The sequence below is a fragment of the Schistocerca americana genome, chromosome 6, assembly GCF_021461395.2.
Source record: "Schistocerca americana isolate TAMUIC-IGC-003095 chromosome 6, iqSchAmer2.1, whole genome shotgun sequence".
Taxonomy (NCBI): Eukaryota; Metazoa; Arthropoda; class Insecta; order Orthoptera; family Acrididae; genus Schistocerca; species Schistocerca americana.
The window spans coordinates 395,045,268-395,068,166 of NC_060124.1; positions in this window are offsets into that span (position 1 = coordinate 395,045,268).

Here is a 22,899-nt window from a genome sequence, read left to right on the forward strand (position 1 = left end):
GATAACCTCACGAAACAAACGTTTACATTGCTTCCACTTCATTCCATACTTAATTCTAAACAGTCCTCTTGACTAAATTACGGCAAGGTCCCTAACAGTTTAAACCTAAAATACTTTTTAAATTTCCTCTTTTCTCACTCTTCTCTATTTCTCTTTATCACATAATCCCATCGCCACTTCTGGTTTTGCTTCATCCGTTTCCTGATTAATTATTATTCTCGTCTGATCTTTTTTCTTTTTACTAATTACCTAATACATATCCTTAACATTGCCAAGAAAAATTGATGACATTACTCGTTAATTACTTCTTACGCTTTCTCTCTCACAAACTTTCACTCGCACATATTTTCTATCGTTGTTTCTACACGGCAACAAAATGTCAAAATTCTTTGTTTTTATTGTTCAGATTATATTGAGTTATTGATGTACTGCCATCTGTTATAAAAGTCTTGCTTTTATCAGTGCAGTCAGATATCTTACATAAAGCTGTTCACAAATAATTACCTAATTCCTCCTTATTTCCAAAGCGCTCACCCATCACTAACTTATCATTTCATCATCAGGAATTACCTCAGATTTAGGTATATAACAATATCAGGTTATATCTACTCAAACCTGACTCCTGATAGTTAAAGAGTTGTTTTGACAAATACATAGGATAGTAGAAGAGTAGGAAACAGTGCAGGAAACTAAAAAAGTAGTACTGCAACAAATATTCAAATGTGTGTGAAATCTTAAGGGACCAAATTGCTGAGGTCATCGGTCCCTAGACTTACACGCTACTTTAACTAACCTAAACTAACTTATGCCAAGAATAACATACACTCCCATGCCCGAGGGGGGACTCGAACCTCCAGCGGGAGGCCGTGCAATCTGTGACATGGCGCCTCAAACCCCGCGGCCACTCCGCGCAGCACTATTCCACCAGCTTGAGGTCCTAAGCACGCTACCGTACACATTCACTGAAGACTATTGAACCTCCTGAGGTCTGCTCCATCACAGCGGGTCACTTCTCACTTCCTCCTGGTTCCCACAATTAATGATCTTTACTAAAGTTTTCATTTTCCTGCAGACGACAGTTAGATTTCGACTTACTACTATTCTTCACCCTGGTTGAGAAACTCTTTATAGTTCTGATCTACCAACGTACATCCCTTGTGATAAGATAATTTCCCTACCAACGCTCAAAATGTGTGAAATCTTATGGCACTTAACTGCTAAGGTCATCAGTCCCTACTACCAACGCTCCAATGAAATCTTTCACTCCATGTACGGTCAGGATATTTTAATTTGCTAATTACGTCGTTTTGTGTCGGCTACTGTGAGAGTCGGCACCGAGACAAACAAGGAAGGATCTGATTCATTCACCGCGCGTTTGTCCGACTAGCAGTCATCCTTCTTTAGGTGGCGCTGCTATTGCATGGACGGGTTTATATCGACAGTAGGTCGATGGTCATAATTGTCTGGTTGATCAGTGTAAGACCGACATGTAGGCAAACGTTTATTATTGCATTCGTGTCTCTCCGACATGCTAGTGGTAAATGCGGAAATGTGAACTAGGGCGACGTAATTACCAAATGCGTGCAGACAGGACCAACGTGCTGTTATTTTTTTCTTGGCTGCTGAAAGACAAACACTGATAGAAATCCGTCGAAGAATGAAGTAAGTGTTTGGGGCAGTGCATTTCTCGAAAACCATCTTTGTGGAATGGTGCTCCAAGTTCTGCAACAAGAGATGCTACTGCTTCATTCTAACGCACGTCCCCATATGGCAAATGTAACGTAGAAGTCACGCAAATTCAAGTGGTAGACATCGAGTACCCACTTAGTAGTCCTGACACCTCTCCATGCGATTATTACGCCTTCGGTCCCCTGTCCCCCCCCCCTCCCCCCCCCCCTCCCCCCCCCCCAAAAAAAAGATTTGCGGGGTCGACGATTCCTATTGGACGAGGATGTGCAGCAGGTAATTAATGGACTTATTCACGCAGAAGGACTCAGAGTTTTAGCAAATACGGATCTTCAACCTGGCGTGTAGGAGGTATGATTGCCTCCGTGCTCCGGCGATGTTGCCTGATTGGCATACCGATTCTGGACTGTACGGTCCTCATGCGGAAGCTTTTTGATCGTCCCTGAAATGTTCTGGTGTGGAGTTGTCAGACTGCGTTCATCATCACATGGTCCCATTCTGGCGTAGATTTGAAGCAGAACAGAGTGGCATACCCGCATGTCATCCACACTCACTTTGATTCGATGCCCGCCGGGTTAGGGCCACTGCAGTCGCCAGAGCTAGCTGCTCTGTATGCTAAGTTTCGCACCTTGTACTGGGTCCTTTAGCCAACAGTTCTGCAGTTAGAATGTGACGGTGTAGAAGTGTTGTTTATACGTTTTGGAAGGACTGATTTCAATTGTAGCCGAGTGCATATTCAGTTCAGGAAATGTATTACGATGTCCCTTACTACTCCAAAAGTGTATAGTACTTTTTATTTCACAAATACATTTATTTACTTTTCTTATTGACAAGTCTTTGCAACTCTGGACCCTTTCAAAATAAATCTTTAGTAATCCTCCCAGCCGGCCGAAGTGGCCGTGCGGTTAAAGGCGCTGCAGTCTGGAACCGCAAGACCGCTACGGTCGCAGGTTCGAATCCTGCCTCGGGCATGGATGTGTTTGATGTCCTTAGGTTAGTTAGGTTTAAGTAGTTCTAAGTTCTAGGGGACTGATGACCTCAGATATCAAGTCCCATAGTGCTCAGAGCCATTTAATCCTCCCAAACGCATCTTCCGTATAAACACACTGCTCGCTATTATAATAGCAACGTACTTCGAGGGACGTTCAGTAATTAATGTAACAATTTTTTGCTGAAAGCAGATTGGTTTTATTCAGGATTCCAATATACCATACTATTCCCCACTCTTCTGGCTACAAAACGCCTCTGTTCAGTGAGGCTGCCTTATGCCCGCTTACTGGAAAGGCCTGTATGCCCACATAGTACCACTCTACTGTCCGACGTTGGAGCCAGCATCTTGCTTCATAAATAACTTTCTCTTCAGTCACGTACTGCATCCCGCAGAATGTACCCTTCATTGGACCAAACAGATGGAAGTCGGAACGTGCGAGATCCAGGCTGTAGAGTGGACGGGGAAGAACAGTCCAATAAAAGTTTCGTGGGCTTCTGTCAGGTCAGGTGCGCAGACTTGTGTGAGGCCTTGTGTTATCATCAAGGAGAAAGGGAAGTTCATATATATCTATAAAGGATAACTGAAGAATGTGGTGCCACACAACATGGCACTACACAAAACTGGCGCTAATAGCATAGGCACATAGGGAACACACACGACACGGATCTGTTAAGTCGACGGATTTGGTGATAAGTTGAGAAAACCGTCCCGAAACACATAAGCTACAAAACGCCACTGTTTCCTGCGGGTGTAGCCCGACATCAACATGGGATATGATCACCATGCACACGTACAAAGGCCGCATGACGGGTTGGCATACTCTGGATCAGGTGGTCGAGCAGTTGCTGGGGTGTAGCCTCCTATTCTTGCATCAGTGCCTGTCGGAGCTCCTGAAGTGTCGTAGGGGTCTGAAGACTTGTAGCGATACGTCGACCGAATCCCAGACGTGCTCGATGGGGTTAAGATCTGGGGAACAGACAGGCCACTCCATTCTCTTGATATCTTCTGTTTCAAGGTACTCCTCCACGACGGCAGCTCGGTGGGGCCGTGTGTTATCATCCATCAGGAAGAAGGTGGGACCCACTGCACCCCTGAAAAGGCGGACATACTGGTGCAAAATGACGTCCCGATACACCTGACCTGTTACAGTTCCTCTGTCAAAGACATGCAGGAGTGTACGTGCACCAATCATAATCCCACCTCACACCATCAAATCACGACCTCCATACAGGGGCCGGCCTGTGTGGCCGCGCGGTTATGGCGCTGCAGTCTGGAACCGCGAGACCGCTACGGTCGCAGGTTCGAATCCTGCCTCGTGCATGGATGTGTGTGATGTCCTTAGGTTAGTTAGGTTTAACTAGTTCTAAGTTCTAGGGGACTAATGACCTCAGCAGTTGAGTCCCATAGTGCTCAGAGCCAACCATACAGGTCCCTTTCAAGGACATTAAGTGGTTGGTATCTGGTTGCTGGTTCTCACGAGATGAAAACCCGGCGAGAAGTCCCGTACTGTAGCGTCTGGACACGTTTCCTGTCTGCTGAATTCGTTGCCATAATCTTGACATCACACTCTGTGGCACACGGAGGGCCCGTCCTATGACCTGCTGTGTTTGACCAGTCTCCAGTCGCCCTAGTATTCTGCCCTTCATAACGTCATGTGTTCTTTGAGCCATTTTCAACACACAATCACCATTAGCACGTCTGAAAACGTCTACACTGCTGCCAGCGCCACCGTGCGACGACCGCAGGTCAAATGCACCACGAGGTGATTTAAACCCGCAAACCGCCCACCAGAGCGGTTTCACCATGTATCAGCATTATCCTTAATCTATGAGCATATATATATATATATATATATATATATATATATATATATATATATATATATATATATATATATATATACGAGGGTAGCAAAATACACCTCAGAGACGATCGTTGATCCATTAGCGAGTACATCCATCTGAATAACCACTTCAGAGTCCCAGAAGACCGTCGCCATGACTTTACCGGCTGAGAGTGCGACTTTGAACTTTTTTCTTCGGAGATGTGGTCTGGTGCCAAAACATCAATTGCCGTTTTGTTTCCGATTTGAAGTGATGAAAACATATATCGCCTGTGACGTTGTTCGACAAAAAAGTTGTCACGATCAACCTCGTAGCACGCAAGCACTTCCGCGCAGATGGTCCTTCGTTGCTCTTTACGATCTTCTGTTAGGCGGTCAGGAACCCAGCAAACACACACATTGCCGGCCGATGTGGCCGAGCGGTTCTTGGCGCTACAGTCTGGAACCGCTCGACTACTACGTTCGCAGGTTCGAATCCTGCCTCGGGCATGGATGTGTGTGCTTATGTTAGTTAGGTTTAAGCAGTTCTAAGTTCTAGGGGACTGATGACCTCAGAAGTTAAGTTCCATAGTCCTCAGAGCCATTTGAACCATTTTTTTTAGGCACACACATTTGAGTACCCCAACCAGTGGACGAGTGTATCAGTGCTACCAACAGTGACGTCCAGTTGTGCAGCGGGGTGTTTGACTGTAATCCGTCGACCATCACAAATGAGAGTTTCCGCATATGGCAACATCGCAAGAGCCGCAGCTGACATGTATTCCAGTGGGACGATCTCTGCCATAACTATAGTACCGTTTCAGCTCGAATAACCCCTACTGATTTTGGCACGTCATGGTCTAGATGTACGTAATTTTTGGGGGTTATGGTAGAAATTTCATTCTGCTATTTTTAGGGACTTTTCTTTCGATGATGAAATTTTTGCTTAGCAATATTTATATACCTCTACATTATTTAAGCTCTTACGAGTTTCACCATTATATTTCGGTAACAGTTCTTTTCCTATATATTTTTTTGTCTAAGATCCTTAGCATTAATATAGTTCTCAACCTTATTATAACCCACTGATTGTTTAACTGAAGCTTACTATCCCACTTTTATATGAACTCGTAGATCTTGTTTTTTGTAACTCTTTGTATCCGCTTTATAGCAGTCTACTGCCTTGGTAGACAGCATATATTTGTTAGTGACCATGTTTTTAGTTTATTGGTATCTTTTACGCTGCTTTTACAGTTAGGAAAATGAAGCATTTAATGTTTCCTTATAATGCCAGTACCATTTTAGACTCAAACTGACACATTCCCCAATTCAATTGTGGGAATTCGGTATGTATTGACTACACCTGATGAGTATGATTAGAACACGGTTAGTTTTCAGCATGTCAGCATTGTCCTTACTTCTCCATACAGTTGAGGGAGTATGCTATGATGTTTTTGCTACAGATGGGTTTTGGCAGTCATGGAGATAGATGATGGTACTCTTTTTATCGGCTTCAACTTCGGCAATATAGTGTTGTCCGCATACTCATTTACCTTTTATTTTTTTCCGTACCCGTGTTCCTTATCGCTACACAACTTGTTATGTCTTAGTATTTAGATGGTGTGACATCTATGACTGGGTCGTGTTAGGATTGCTTTACTCTCCCAGTGACATTGTATGAATTGGTCGGCTGTGAACTTGGAGGACTCGCCTTGCTTAAGTAGGATTTGACTTTCATGTTTATTTGTTTCATTGTGGTAATGCTAGCGTGTTCAGTGATATAAAGGAAACGAATCATATCTTTTATTCTTATTTACTATACAACCTAGGCCACAAGTTAGTTGTGAAAATTCTTAGTGTTCGCTGTGCATGCTATTTTCTCTTAATATGTCGACTGCCGTTGGTTCTTGCGTCTTGTTTTTTTTTTATTTTTTTTATTTTTAAATACTGTGACAACTACTTGTCTTACCATCTATGATATTGCCTAGGCTGTAAATCTGCCTACTATTGTAATTCATTCCTTACTATGTGACATTTTACTTTAAATAAAGATTGGGACTCATATGCACTAGGCGGTTCCTCATCTAAAAGAATTTTATAGGATTTTATTATTAAAAAAAAGACGAGCTTTGTTTTTACGGAGTTCTTGACTGTACGCTGTCTAGTGATGATCTCTTTAATGAATTCACGTGTTCCCTAGCAAATCTGTGATGTAAAATAGTTTTATGACTAAGAAATGTGTACACATGTTTTAGTCTATTGTGGTACATATACAGAGAGGTTTGGTTTAATGCTACTAACAAATATATACACATGTTTTAGTCTATTCTACTGGATGTACACATAGGTTTGATTTGAAGCTAATACTTCCATTATTTTTAAGTGATATTTTTAAGTGACATTATGAGTACCTGTCACTTGTAAACTTGATTTGTACACCCTTATATTAGGCCTACTACATGTATACTCCTTTCTTATGCAGGGGCCTGAAGATCGCAAAAAGAATTGCCGAAGCTGATAGCGTTCGAAATAAAATAAAATATCCTAAAGTTACGGCTGTTGGCAAAGTTTATTGAACTGAGAAATTCTTTCTAATGGTTTTTGTCTTGTTCATAATGCAAGTTTGATTGTATCGACATCTGATCGAATAATTCATCCCCTAGAAATATTTCCACAATGCTTATAATGCTATTGATCTCACTGGGAAGGATTTTTACACCTGTAATTCCTCTAAATGTTTCTAAAATAATGATCCTGTTCTTCTTCAGCCAACTTTCACTGTCAGAAGCTTCGTCATGCAAATCATTCACAATTTTTCATTTTGGTTGACTAAGCCTTGTTGGTTTCTTCTTCACTTCAACTTATCATTATCAGTGACGTCATCTAAATCACTTGCAACATCTGAAAAATTGCGTGCAAAAACAAGAATTTCGCTTTCCGTCAACTGTTTTCGCACCGTACTGCACAAGGTAACAACTACAGTATATTGTGCGGTACTGATTGTTGGCGGTAAAACGAAAGATAAAAAAAAGTTTATACTGTTGTTCACTGCAATCCTCCAATGCATGTGAAGCTTTTTGTTGAACTGAAGTGGATAATGGCAAGAGCAACAAGTTTCAGAAAACGCTCGCAGAACGAAAACGTAAATTTACATGAACATTTCTCAAAAGTTGGATATCGAAACACTTAAATCTACGTGAGCCACACGCATTGTGTTAATCTGTACAATTTTATTTTCGTTGTTTTGATTTTATATTATTTTAGTCTTATGTAGTAAAAGTTCGCCGGCTATGTAATGCTGGGTTGTACAACACGACAGCGCGGGCTCATAATCGTAAAAGTGTTATTCAAAGTGAAAAGCCATGGCAATCTTCAGTCGCATACATTTAAATCCTATTAGAATTGATTTTTTAGCTCACTTTTAAACTGGTTCGTTTAAGTTCTACTACCGCTAAAGTTTATCTGCACAAGAGGTCAATAGTACGACGTCATCAGCAAAATGATGGCGGTTCAGATGTACTCCATCAAAGCGTATTGCTTATTCGTCTTCTTGGTATAACGGTCTGAAAACGTCCTCTATGGCCACTGAGAACATATTTTGTGGTGTAGAATGTCTGTGCCTTATTGTTCTTCTAGTGAAGAAACAGAATGTATACTATAGTCCGATCCATGAGCGACATTCACAGCGGACATGTAAGAGTCATACCCAACACTGAATGCCTGTGTATTTCTCTAAATCTTTATATATATAATTCTACTGTACGTGTGTATGTCACTGAACTCCTCCTAAACGGCTGGACTGATTTGAATGAATTATTTTGTATGCGTTTGGGTGGCGCCCTGGATGGTTTAGATTCACAAATCAGCCCGGCAGATGGCGCTGCAGTCGGTATCTAGGTTATTTATTTATACTGCAACTAGCGGACCCGACAGACGTTCTCCTGCATGATATTTCAAGCGATTAGGATATTAAACGAAGTATGAAATGAAAGATAAATAATATAATAATTTCATTATTCGTTATTTTGAAATAACATAAATTTTTCCAAAAACAATTCATTATAATCAATAATGTTTGTATAATTTTATCTTTATGCGAGTTGATGAACAATATTTTTAGCCCACAAGCATTCACTTGAAGCTCTCGATAGAATGATGATCTAAATAATAACACCAGGCTTTTCAGTGGTGCCTTATTGCTGCTGTCCGGTGCGGATGAAATTAACGCATCTATAAAACAAACTTATCTATGGCGAAATGTCAGTACATTACGTCTTAACACAAATTTAAGTGTTCAACAAGAAAACGATCCATCGGCACTATCATTCTCCGAGCAATTGCTCAACATTGGAAATGGAACAACGCCATTGCATGGAGATACACAATCCATCAAATTGTCAGACAATTTCTGCAACATGGTAAATACGAAAGATGCTTTGATTGGAAGCATATTTCCAGATTTACAAGCTAATTATATTTATCATGCGTGGCTTCTTGAACGAGGAATTTTAACCGCCAAAAATATCTATTTTGATGCTATTAACTTCAAATTACAACAGTCATTGACCGGCAATGAGATATTGTTCAAATCGATCGACACTGTTACCGATCCTGACGAAGCAGTCAACTATCCTGTTGAATTTTTGAATTCTCTGAATTTATCAGGAATGCCACCACATGACTTGCGATTAAAAATTGACTCACCCATCATTTTGCTTCGGAATTTAAATGCACCAAAGCTATGCAGCGGTACAAGATTAGATATAAAAAATTATGGGCAATGTTCTTGAAGCTACAATTTTGAACGGCAAATTTGAAGGTGAAGTTGTTCTCCGGCCACGAATCCCAATTATCCCTTCAGACTCACCCATTCCATTCAGACGTCTGCAATTTCCAATTCGCTTGACGTTTGCCATGACTATTAATAAGTCACAAAGTCAAACAGTGTCGATTTGTGGGTTGGATGTAGAAAATCCGGTCTTTTCACATGGCCAAATATATATGGCGTGTTCTCGCGTTGGAAAACCATCAAGTTTATTCATTTATGCTCCTCAGGAATTGACTACAAATATTGTTCATCAACTCGCATTAAGATAAAATTAAACAAACATTATTGATTATACTGAACTGTTTTTAGAAAATTTGATGTTATTTCAAAATAAAGAATAATGAAATTATTATATTATTTAGCTTTCATTTCATACTTTGTTTAATATCCTAATCGCTTGAAATATCATGCAGGAGAACGTCTGTCGGGTCCGCTAGTTGTTATTGTTGTTGTGGTCTTCAGTCCTGAGACTGGTTTGATGCAGCTCTCCATGATGCTCTATCCTGTGCAAGCTTCTTCATCTCCCAGTACCTACTGCAACCTACATCCTTCTGAATCTGCTTAGTGTATTCATCTCTTGGTCTCCCTCTACGATTTTTACCCTCCACGCTGACCTCCAATGCTAAATTTGTGATCCCTTGATGCCTCAAAACATGTCCTAGCAACCGATCCCTTCTTCTAGTCAAGTTGTGCCACAAACTTCTCTTCTCCCAAATACTATTCAATACCTCCTCATTAGTTACGTGATCTACCCACCTTATCTTCAGCATTCTTCTGTAGCACCACATTTCGAAAGCTTCTATTCTCTTCTTGTCCAAACTATTTATCGTCCATGTTTCACTTCCATACATGGCTACACTCCATACAAATACTTTCAGAAACGACTTCCTGACACCCAAATCCATAATCGATGTTAACAAACTTCTCTTCTTCAGAAACGATTTCTTTGCCGTTGCCAGTCTACATTTTATATCCTCTCTACTTCGACCATCATCAGTTATTTTACTCCATAAATAGCAAAACCCCTTTGCTACTTTAAGTGTCTCATTTCCTAATCTAATTCCCTCAGCATCCCCCGATTTAATTTGACTACATTCCATTATCCTCGTTTTGCTTTTGTTGATGTTCATCTTATATCCTCCTCTCAAGACACTGTCCATTCCATTCAACTGCTCTTCCAGGTCCTTTGCTGTCTCTGACAGAATTACAATGTCATCGGCGAACCTCAAAGTTATTACTTCTTCTCCATGAATTTTAATACCTACTCCGAATTTTTCTTTTGTTTCCTTTACTGATTGCTCAATATACAGATTGAATAACATCGGGGAGAGGCTACAGCCCTGTCTCACTCCTTTCCCAACCACTGCTTCCCTTTCATGCCCCTCGACTCTTATAACTGCCATCTGGTTTCTGTACAAATTGTAAATAGCCTTTCGCTCCCTGTGTTTTACGCCTGCCACCTTCACAATTTGAAAGAGAGTATTCCAGTTAACATTGTCAAAAGCTTTCTCTAAGTCTACAAATGCTAGAAACGTAGGTTTGCCTTTTCTTAATCTTTCTTCTAAGATAAGTCGTAAGGTTAGTGTTGCCTCACGTGTTCCAACATTTCTACAGAATCCAAACTGATCTTCCCCGAGGTCCGCTTCTATCAGTTTTTCCATTCGTCTGTAAAGAATTCGCGTTAATATTTTGCAGCTGTGACTTATTAAACTGATAGTTGGGTAATTTTCACATCTGTCAACACCTGCTTTCTTTGGGATTGTAATTATTATATTCTTCTTGAAGTCTGAGGGTATTTCGCCTGTCTCATACATCTTGCTCACCAGATGGTAGAGTTTCGTCATGACTGGCTCTCCCAAGGCCATCAGTAGCTCTAATGGAATGTTGTCTACTCCCGGGGCCTCGTTTCGACTCCCTTCACTACCTGAATAATTTCTTTTATCTCGTCATACATTTCAGCTATTTCTCTTCACGCAGTATCTTGTCTCTCATTTAGCCTACATCTACATCCTCTTCCATTTCCATAATATTGTCCTCAAGTACATCGCCCTTGTATAAACCCTCTACATACTCCTTCCACCTTCCTGCCTTCCCTTCTTTGCTGAGAACTGGGTTGCCATCTGAGCTCTTGATATTCATACAAGTGATTCTCTTCTCTCCAAAGGTCTCTTTAATTTTCCTGTAGGCAGTATCTATCTTACCCCTAGTGAAACAAGCCTCTACATCCTTACATTTGTCCTCTAGCCATCCCTGCTTAGCCATTTTGCACTTCCTGTCGATCTCATTTTTGAGACGTTTGTATTCCTTTTTGCCTGCTTCATTTACTGCATTTTTATATTTTCTCCTTTCATCAATTAAATTCAATATTTCTTCTGTTAGCCAAGGATTTCTATTAGCCCTCGTCTTTTTACCTACTTGATCGCCTGCTGCCTTCACTACTTCATCCCTCAGAGCTACCCATTCTTCTTCTACTGTATTTCTTTCCCCCATTCCTGTCAATTGTTCCCTTATGCTCTCCCTGAAACTCTCTACAACCTCTGGTTCTTTCAGTTTATCCAGGTCCCATCGCCTTAAATTCCCACCTTTTTGCAGTTTCTTCAGTTTCAATCTGCAGTTCATAACCAATAGATTGTGGTGAGAATCCACATCTGCCCCTGGAAATGTCTTACAATTTAAAACCTGGTTCCTAAATCTCTGTCTTACCGTTATATAATCTGTCTGATACCTTTTAGTATCTCCAGGATTCTTCTAGGTATACAACCTTCTTTTATGATTCTTGAACCAAGTGTTAGCTATGATTAAGTTATGCTCTGTGCAAAATTCTACAAGGCGGCCTGCTCTTTCATTTCTTCCCCCCAATCCATATTCACCTACTACATTTCCTTCTCTCCCTTTTCCTGCTGACGAATTCCAGTCACCCATGAGTATTAAATTTTCGTCTCCCTTCACTACCTGAATAATTTCTTTTATCTCGTCATACATTTCAGCTATTTCCTCATCATCTGCAGAGCTAGTTGGCATATAAACTTGTACTACTGTAGTAGGCATGGGCTTTGTGTCTATCTTGGCCACAATAATGCGTTCACTATGCTGTTTGTAGTAGCTTACCCGCATTCCTATTTTCCTATTCATTATTAAACCTACTCCTGCATTACCCCTATTTGATTTTGTGTTTATAACCCTGTAGTCACCTGACCAGAAGTCTTGATCCTCCTGCCACCGAACTTCACTAATTCCCACTATATCTAACTTCAACCTATCCATTTCCCTTTTTAAATTTTCTAACCTACCTGCCCGATTAAGGGATCTGACATTCCGCGCTCTGATCCGTTGAACGTCAGTTTTCTTTCTCCTGATAATGACGTCCTCTTGAGTAGTCCCCGCCCGGAGATCCGAATGGGGGACTATTTTACCTCCGGAATATTTTACCCAAGAGGACGCCATCATCATTTAATCATACAGTAAAGCTGCATGCCCTCGGCAAGAATTACGGCTGTAGTTTCCCCTTGCTTTCAGCCGTTCGCAGTACCAGCACAGCAAGGCCGTTTCGGTTAATGTTACAAGGCCAGATCAGTCAATCATCCTGACTGTTGCCCTGCTACCTAAAATGGTAACTAATATCGAGGGACGGACGGGGATTGCATTGTTAACGATTCCAAGTGACAGTTGCGCTACGGGCATGTGCGTGCTTTCCTCTTCAAGGAAGCGTATATCCTGCAAATTATGGTTCTCGCTTGCTTATACAGAATTTATTACTTACCACCACAATCAGCGGTGATAACTCGCAACAAATGGAACCTAATTTCACTAAACAACTCGCTACAATCACGTTTAATGCTCGTATTAGCTACAGCATTCACAGCAGAGCGTTCAAAACACTACTGAAAGCTCATTGGCTGTCGGAGAAGTGACGTAGGTGGGCAGAACAAGCTTAAAATCGACCGTGATCTTTCGTAACTCCAACTATAACAAAGGTTGAATAGATGCTTTGTTTTCAAGCGTTTTTACCGATGAATTTGTTGTAATTGAGTGAAAATGATATCTTACAATTCATGAATCCCTGACAAAGTTGAAGTTCATACCGCTTCTTCCTTCCATTAAAATGTAGTGTTTTTTTTTTCTTTTTGCAAGTCATAAACATTTTAATTATTTTCTTGTACGCTGATCAGAGGATGGAGACAGAATTACAGTTTCATTATGCTTTATCCGACCCCCTTCTCGTGAAACTGAATAATTACATCATTGCTCCAAGTTTAGGAAACTGTCTCACTTCGCAGTTCCAGCTGTAATTATATAAGCTGAAACACTATCTAATCTCGTCCCATTATTTTCTTTGTATCTCATTTGGCATTATAATAAACACATTTGACGAGATTACTGCTAATACATAATACCACGATAACCACAGTCAACTGTCTGGACCCGTACTTGGCGGCGGATCTTACTAGTTAGATGAAGGCTACAGGTCTCAGGCCTCAAGTCAAGTGACAAAGCGCCTCTTGGTGCGTTAATACGGTTACATGTTCTGATTTCGAGGCAGCGTGATAACACACGATGCAGGCCCATGAACCCGAAGCAGTCGCCTTGGACACCCGTCTCGTCTACGCACTCGCAGGAGCACAATTTGACTGCTGGGGGTCATCAGTCACCAGATTCATCAGTTCACTTACCCCCGGCTGTAATATCAGAGTCCTGTATTTTTAGGTTTCTTCCTCTGCTCGCTTCAGCGTCGGTGCACACAATAGAAGTGTAAGCTTAACAAATCTCGACTTCATATGCACGAACAAAAAATAGCTTGAGGGACTCATCAAACGCTTTTGCTCAAGAGCCAACTGAGTGGTCAGAGAATCTGAATGCCTTGTGGGAGGACTCGGGTCCAATTTCCGGTACCGTCAGAAATTTTTATTTGGTGAGAGGACTAGTACTGGGTACATTCAGCAACGTAAGGACAAATGAGGAACTACTCGACCGATTAGTGGCGGTTCCAAGGTAAAGAAACCCAACAACAACCGTAAGAGCAGTGTACTGATAGCATGCTCCTCCACACGGCGTCCGATGACACCATAAGGCATAAGATTACACGATGGGGTTCAAGTCCGTCAGGGACAGAACGTGAAACTTCACTTTTACATACAGTATTGGCTCTGTGGGGTGGCACCTCCGTCGACATCGAGGTCATTAGAGACGGAGCGAAAGTTCGCATTGACCCATGCACGCAGAAGGTAATTGGCCCGTACGCTTTCAAAGGAACAATACCGTACTGAAAATCAGATGTTAATCTACTTATTTTCAAAGCTGACCAATGACTATGCAGTCGTGTTCATACACTGAATCTGAGACATTATTATGGCGAGTAGTAGGTCGCGGACAGTTGTTCGGAGGAGTCGGAAGTTGTCGGACGCAGCTTGCTGTGGACAGAAGCCGCGCGACATGAGAGGTCACAGCCTGCCGTGATCGTGCTTGTAACGCAGGAGGATTTTTTGGTAATTTGCCTTTGTACTGCACGCAGTTCTTGCTTGCTTGCGCACTGGAGGGATTTTGTCAGAACTACATTTGCATACAATAAGAGTAATATTCGTATCTTTGTTGTGGCTAGAAACGTGTTTATTGAATAACAGACATTGTGGAATAATTGAAGTCTGTGTAAAGTTCATCAGTTTTTAAATAATTTATTTTGCGAATATGATAAACAAAAGCCTTACACCGTTTAAGGCTAGTTGACCACACACCTCCTGATCATTCAATTACTCTCTCTCTCTCTCTCTCTCTCTCTCTATATATATATATATATATATATATATATATATATATATATATATATATATATATATAAAAGTAGATGTTGCAGTTATTACGATCATGCACTCCACTCAGCTTGGATCGCAGTATTGCTTTTGAAATATTTTTAGCATGTTGCTGATCACGGAGCTGCAACGACAAGACAAGATAACTTGTCCGTTGTGACAGAAGCATTTGCGAAACAGTTGTTAGGAGTTGTTGGAGAATATTTTAAAACTCGCAGTCAGATACTTGAGAACTGATTTATGATTTGTAGCAAGAGTAATTAATTTCTCTTTCTTTTTGTTCTCAAGTAGAGTTCTATTATTGTTACAGGTGCGACGTCACATAATTCCGTACGTCTTTCAGCAGAAGAAACAATAATCACAAATTTACACAAGTTATAAAAAATGATTAAGAATCCGTTTCAGTATAACCACTTGCACAGTTCGATGTGTAATCAACAGATTTTTAATTCATTCCTTCTTCTAACAAAACGTTTCGGAAATGTAGTTGAATACTCTTTCAATAAAAATTATTTAAAAGGAGAAAGATAGTAACTAAGAGTAAGATATTAAAGTTCAGAGCCGTAGTGTGTTTTACGCTATATAAGCCCGAAACATTCATTGTACTCTGTGTGTACAGATCTGTTCAGTGAGAACTTTCTCTGCTAGCGCTAGTGGTTTCGATGTGATGTGAAATTGTGAACCTGAAGTTGTAACAATATATCAATATTATTAAACTGTTTTTCACCAGATTTATTTAAAAAATGAGCTCGCCATATGGTCGTCATTGATTCCAAAGATCGCCATTTTCGCCCACATCTGATAAATCTGATAAAGAAGTAGAAAGACTTGTTTACAGAGACAGTTAAAGAGACTGAAATTATTAACAGATAAGGAATATGGACAATCAACAACATGAAGTGATATCACTTAATATTAGCTTCCTGAAATTTTTACGTAGCGAAAATTATTCTAACCGTTAGTCAGTTGTTTGAGTGATTTTCGAAGAGAATAAAAGAATCTCCGGTTTCTCCGCCAATCAAGCTAGCTGGGGCAAACATTATTACATTTCATCCGGTCATTAATTTTCCTATTGCTAGATATGCGAGGGAGATAATTCAGTTCTGAACTTTGTTAATCCAACTGGCAATAAATAAAGTGCTCCAGTTTAGCGTAGGCTTGGATAATCATCGATACAGCATTTTGTGTAGGGACGTGCATCGTCAGTTTTTGTACACACATTTTAAAGCGTCCTTTTTTTTATACTACATGGAAAGTGAAAACTGACGAAAAAATAGGTTGTGTCAACTTTTTTCGCGGTTCTCCACCAACTACACGGAGACAAGAGTGCTCACAAATACGTAGCTAACCCGTCATCGTCAGCAAGTAAACAATAATTTCGTATATCACAATTTCACCATCGTGCTACTATTACGGCAAGTAAGAGGAGGACCCGGTACACCCGGTATTTGCCCAGAGTGATTTAGGGAAATCACGGAAAATCTGAACCTGGATGGTCGCACGCGGATTTGAACCGTCATCCGCTCAAATGCGTGTCCAGGGCGCCGACCACTGCGCCACCTCGCTCTATCCAATTAACTCAGCAACCTCCGAAATTTTTTCGCCGGCGCTCGGACTCGTGCTGTATACAATTTGTAATGGCTTAAACGGTGAGGCAATTTGGAGGGAACGTTCGACCCCAAGCGAGCGTCGTCGGCTCACGCTATCCGGTAGGCGATAGCCTTTCACGACCCGACGCTTGCTTGGATAGCTGTTCCTTTGACCCGGCGCCCACTGAACGCAATACACGCCAGGTCACCCGACCGTGACCCGACGCCGGGCGTCAGCAGCAAACTGTGCTTTCTGTGTGTGTGTGTGTGTGTGTGTGTGTGTGTGTGTGTGTGTGTGTGTGTTTGTTTGTGTGTGTGTGTGTGTGTGTGTGTGTGTGTGTGTGTCTGCGTGCGCACGCGCCGCACGTGACTGGAGAACACGTTACTCTCAAGTCTGCGGATACGCGACAGCCTATCGGAACATTTCTACAATCGAATCCGTACGGGGACGCTCAGATAACCAAACTGGTGTCCAGAAATTTGGGCAAAAAATCGTAAAAAAAGTAATATTATACGCTGGACGCAAAATTTGAATGTGTTTTGTTTCATGTACTAAACAGCGGTGTTCTAATACGCTTGCGTCAACGACCATGCAAATAACTGCATGTGCCAGAGGAGGGAGGCAGTTGGTGCTCTAAGGATGCGTGGATACAGTCGGTATAACCGACTTTGCCATTGGTGTCGAGGTATGTTGTACTGGAATAAAATTGAAGCTCTTTTTTCTTGTCTATATGAAGGGCTTTGTTAGTTAAGTGGATACATGTTCCACACATCATCTGAACGATTATTTTGTCGAAATGATGTGGAATGAGAAAGCTCACAGGATATGTATACATATTTAGTGTTAACATAAACTGCTTGCTTTTGTTCAATCATTGCTTTCTTTCTAAGTGATAGGCTACCCCACAAAAATATTCCCGAAGACATCACTGCGTGAAAATACACAAAATATACCAGAAGGTTGACCCGTTTGTTTCCGGAATAGCTATTATACGAAGAGGAAAATTAGCTGAACTTCCTTTGTCTGTCCATCTTTCGCAACAAGTACAGAAATATTCGCTTTCTAAATAAAAATCGCTTTTCCTTGCTGCACTGTACTTTATTTCTCCCAGACGCATTTCGCCTCTAAAATACAGTGTACCAAGGAAAGGCGGTTTTTATTTACAAAACAAATATAGCTGAACATAATTATTTGAGAAGCTCAATAATATGCTTCTTCCAGTTCCAAGTTTTCATCAAAATCTTGAATAATAGCAGCGTGGCTCCTGTAAATAATTTTTTTCACGACCGGTTTCCTAGCCTAGAAGCCATATCATCAGATCAGATATCGTAAATCATGATGTTAAAAATGGGCGGGGCGGGACCGCACATTCCCTGTCTATGAATAAATGACGCAATTAGCGTCATTTCATAGACAAGGAATGTTCAGTCCCATCCATGTTGTAAATTTAATGTCATGATTTACCATATCCAACCCGATGATGTGGCTTCTACTAAACCATTCGTTAAATAAATTATTTACAAGACAGTCATGTGGTTATTATTCAAGATATCTACTTATGGCTGCGATTGTCCTTCACACAAAACAGTGTATTTCATCACTATGTGTACCCAAAAATTTGCAGCACTCTACCCAATGTACTGACTCCTGTGCATGTGCTGCCTCAGTGTTGGTATGATTACATTGGTTGTACAGAACTCAATATATTGTGTGTTCTCAAAATTAAGGAAGTGTCCATTTTCAGAGTACCACTTAATAGTTGAAAACTTTGAAAAGCATCATAAATAGTCTCCTCTGTTTCTTTCTCTCTAATTGGATATATTATAACACTATTATCGTCTGCAAAAAGTACCAACTCAGCTTGCGGAATGTTCATTCACATATATTATAGGTATGGCCTCAAAATTGACCACTGTGGTTTCTCACCAACAACTAAAATTTTCTATCTTGCCAACATTGTTTGAACTATTCAGCATAACTTTTTGCATTCTGTTTGTTGTGATTCAAATCACGTGTGTAAAGCCGTCACTTCCAGGAAAGTTTAAGATTTTTTTATGATTGTAACATGATCTGCACAATTAAACACCTTGGAACCGGTGGTATTTTATTATTTACGGTTTCTACTGTTTGATGAGTGAATGTTTAATAATATTCACAGTCGAGCAACCCTTCTTAAATCCAAACTCTAATATGCTAAATATATAGTTTCTATTTATATGCGAGAATGCTCTTGAATAAATTACTTTTTTTTATATTCTGGAAAAAGATATCAGTGTGGAAACTGGCCGATAATTATTTAAGTCTTTCTTGTCACCTAAATCATAAGGCGATTTAACAAAATAATATTTTAATCTGGCTGGAAAAATTCCATGTGAGAGTAACGCATTACATATGTCAGACAGAGCAACTTTTCAGAGTTCTGTTTGAAATTCCATCATTACCATATGAGATTTTGCTTTTCAGACTTTTTGTAATTCTCTTAGTTTCAATGAACTGTGTTAGTGCTACATCTAGTTGTTTAAAGTTCTGTAGAATAATATTTTTGATACGTTATCTTTCTTCTCCAAGCGAACCATTTAATCATGTTTTTGCTGCTACGAGTACATTTAGAAAATGATTGTTAACAGTATTCACAATTTGTGAACTATCGGTCATACCATAGTCATTTAGTTTAATTGTTGTAGTATCTTCTTCAATGACTGGCTGTCCTGTCTCCAGTTTGACAACATCCCATATAGTCCATATAGTCCAGCCGCGCGGCTGCATGCCCGAAATTTAATGGACTCTTCATTACGCCGTGAGAAGTTGAAAATGAATATCCCATATAGTTTAAATCTTATTATTTGTATTATTTATTTCTCTCAAAGCGTGCACACTTCTGAACATTTTTGAACATTTTAATGACTTTCCTTTTTGTTGTATGCATGAAAGGTCGCTCAAAGAGGCCATTTGTCAGTTATAGTTTTCATTGTGCGATCTGCTTGTTGTAAACGCAACTTCTCCGAAATTTCTTCCAAGTTAAGAGCTACATTTCGTACTAGTAGACTTCCGTCAGCTAGGGATGCCCTCTTTTTGATAATCTGCTTTTTATATCTTCCTTCTTTTCTGCGTCATGTGTTTTTTCCTTGCAGGTTTTCTTCGCTTCATCCACTTCCTGGTCACCAGTTCTGATTTAAAGAGTGTTGTTAATCTTATTTCTGCTACTCTTCATTAATTTCGTCTTTCATCGGTTTACTCTCGTTCTGTAGCGAGAATTCATTAGAATTTACATTCAACAGATCCCGTACTTCTTCTCCACCTTCACTGGGGATAATAGTGTCATCAGCGAATCTTATCACTGATGTCCTTTCACCTTGCATTTCAGCCCGACACCTCAACATTTCCAACATTTCCTTTCCTTCCGTCATTGGTTCTTCGATGTGCAGACTGAACAGTTGGAGCGAAAAGCTGCATCCCTGTCTTTCACTCTTTTTAATCTAAGTACTTCATTCTTGTTTTTGCAGTCTTATTTGTTACTTCTTGGTTCTCGTATAAGCATAGAGACTATAAAAATATAAGTATATATGTGTGTATGTGTGCATATATGTTCCACATCTCTTCTGAAACCACTAGACCGATTTTAACCAAATTTGACACACACATCCCTTCCGTCAGGCAATAATCGCAGTGGGGACCCCCCCCCCCCCCCACACCCACCCACCCACCTACTCAACATGGCTCAGGAGGTGTTTTCACGAATACATGTAAATGAATTTTTTTCGATATTACGCTACAAACGCAGTTCGTTAAAATGAACACCTGAGCAATTACAGGTTTGTCTGTTAGTACTCTCCTTATCTGCCTTTTCCTACAGCTTATACCTTTTCTTCTTGAGAAATTAAAACATCTTGTATCAATTTGTGCTGCAGAGCGCTTTTTTTTTAAGTCAGCGAATAGACTTGATTTTTCTTGATTCTTGCCTCCATTATCAATAATGGTATCAGAGCTGGCACCCTGGTACCTTCATCTTCCCTAAATCGAACTGATCATTATCTAACAGATCATAATTTTTCTTTTTAATCATCCGAACATTAATCTTGTCTGCCTCTTGGAGGTATGAACTGCTAAGCTGAGAGGTCTCCCATTTATACATCCTTGCTATCTTCGAGATTGTGTGGATAGTATTCTTCTGATAGACGGATGGTATGCCTCCAGTTCTATAGATACCACGAACCAACTTGAATAATCGTCTTGCTGATGATGTCTATGAGTCAATCCGAAAACATAAAAACACTATCTAGATTTTGCAAGTCACTTGGTTTTCGTTAGCAAGGGAGCAAGGTTCTTATGTCAGTGGCTCTGAGCACTATGGGACTTAACTATGGTCATCAGTCCCCTAGAACTTTTAGCACACAACACCCAGTCATCACGAGGCAGAGAAAATCCCTGACCCCGCCGGGTATCGAACCCGGGAACCCGGGCGTGGGAAGCGAGAACACTACCGCACGACCACGAGCTCCGGACTCTTATTTCAGTATGAAACCTGATATTATGGGTTCCATTGCGGTTACTGCCATCGCAGAGCTGCTCTGTTGATTGGAAATGCAAACATACAGAATGCATGGCATTACACTGTGTGTACACAAGAGGCGGGGGAAACTGTAGGTTTTTCAATTTCAAAACATTGTTAACAGTGCATGTTAAGGAAAGTCATCACATGCAAGTAAGTCATGAAAACAAACTTGTTACTTACTAATAAGTCTTTTCATTTATTGTACAGAGTCTTAAATACCACCATCATGCTGTTAAGTTTGTAAATGTTGGTTTCGGTAGCTGCGTCGCTAGATTCTGCTTCGTTGTCGGTAGATCATTGTGATCAGTTGGGATCTGACAACATTAGTAAGCAGGTCACTTTCGCTGTCACTACTTTCATCTCCAACATTTGGTACTACATTGATTCGTTCATGCACAGTTAAAGCATCACGATGGTAATATTCATTTTCAATCTCCCTAACGCGCGCCGTTTTCTACAGTTAGTTCCTTAGTTCAGTTCTGCATCGTTTTCTTCAAAGCTTTCAACGAAAGGATGTTGATAATTCGAAAACGAACCGGAGTTGGTAGGATGTAAGCGACAACGTGAGCAAACTCATCGAATATATCTGACATTGTCAGAACAGGAGAAAATGATCGGGAGCAGATAATGAAGCGTAAATTTATAAAAAATTTTAAAAGTTTTTAAAAATTCTCAAAAATTTTCTATATTTTGCCTCGGTCGGATTCAATATTAAATTTTTTATCGAGTAATGACCATATGCAGTAGCCAAACTACCACCTTTAGATCTAAGAAGAGACGAATCAAAAGAAAAATTGCCTTTACTAACCAAATTACGTAAAAACTCCGTTTGGCTTAGTTTTAAAAATTTACAGGGAATTAGCATACGATATGTAGCTCTTTAAACGCACTAGCAGTGTACAATACCGTTGCATCGTCTGTAACATTCTTATTTTAGATCGTCGTACAAAATCTGTTATGTGCAGCCTAAAACAAACGCAACGGCAAATATATTAAACAGGGCAAGTCACTAACTATTGCCACCTAGAATAGCCCCGAAAGTACGATAGCAATAGAAAAGTTAGTGGGACAAATGTTGCACGGGACAACTGGGGCCATAATATGACGTTGGTTTTTTCTTGCTAGGTTGCGTCGCTTCAGAGGTATGAAGGTCTACTTTTTTTTATGGGATGCTATAGCTTGGTACTTGTATTCTGATAGCGGCTATCGAGACGAATCCAATGATGTGTAACAGTAATGTCTTTGAAGGTCAACGAAGGTCAAAAAGGTGTCATGAACGTACATTTACAGAAGGTGTTCGAAGTGATGACCATTGGTATCAATGGAGTGCTGCAATCTTCTTATCATGGATTGAGTGGTATTCCTTATCACATCATACTTTCGGAGTTTTCTAGGTGACAATAGTTAGTGACTCACCCTGTACACTGGTAAATAAATAAAAGTAAGACATAATTATTTAGAAGAAAGACTAGGTCGTTGAACGTACCACGCTGTCTGCGATAGCAATTGAAACAAAAAGCTTGTACTGCGTTGTAAAAAATTTTAGACTATGAAACGTCCATATAATTATTTTCGTTACAGTCAGTAAATGCAAACAGAGATTTGGCTAGGAGGAAGAAGAAGCAC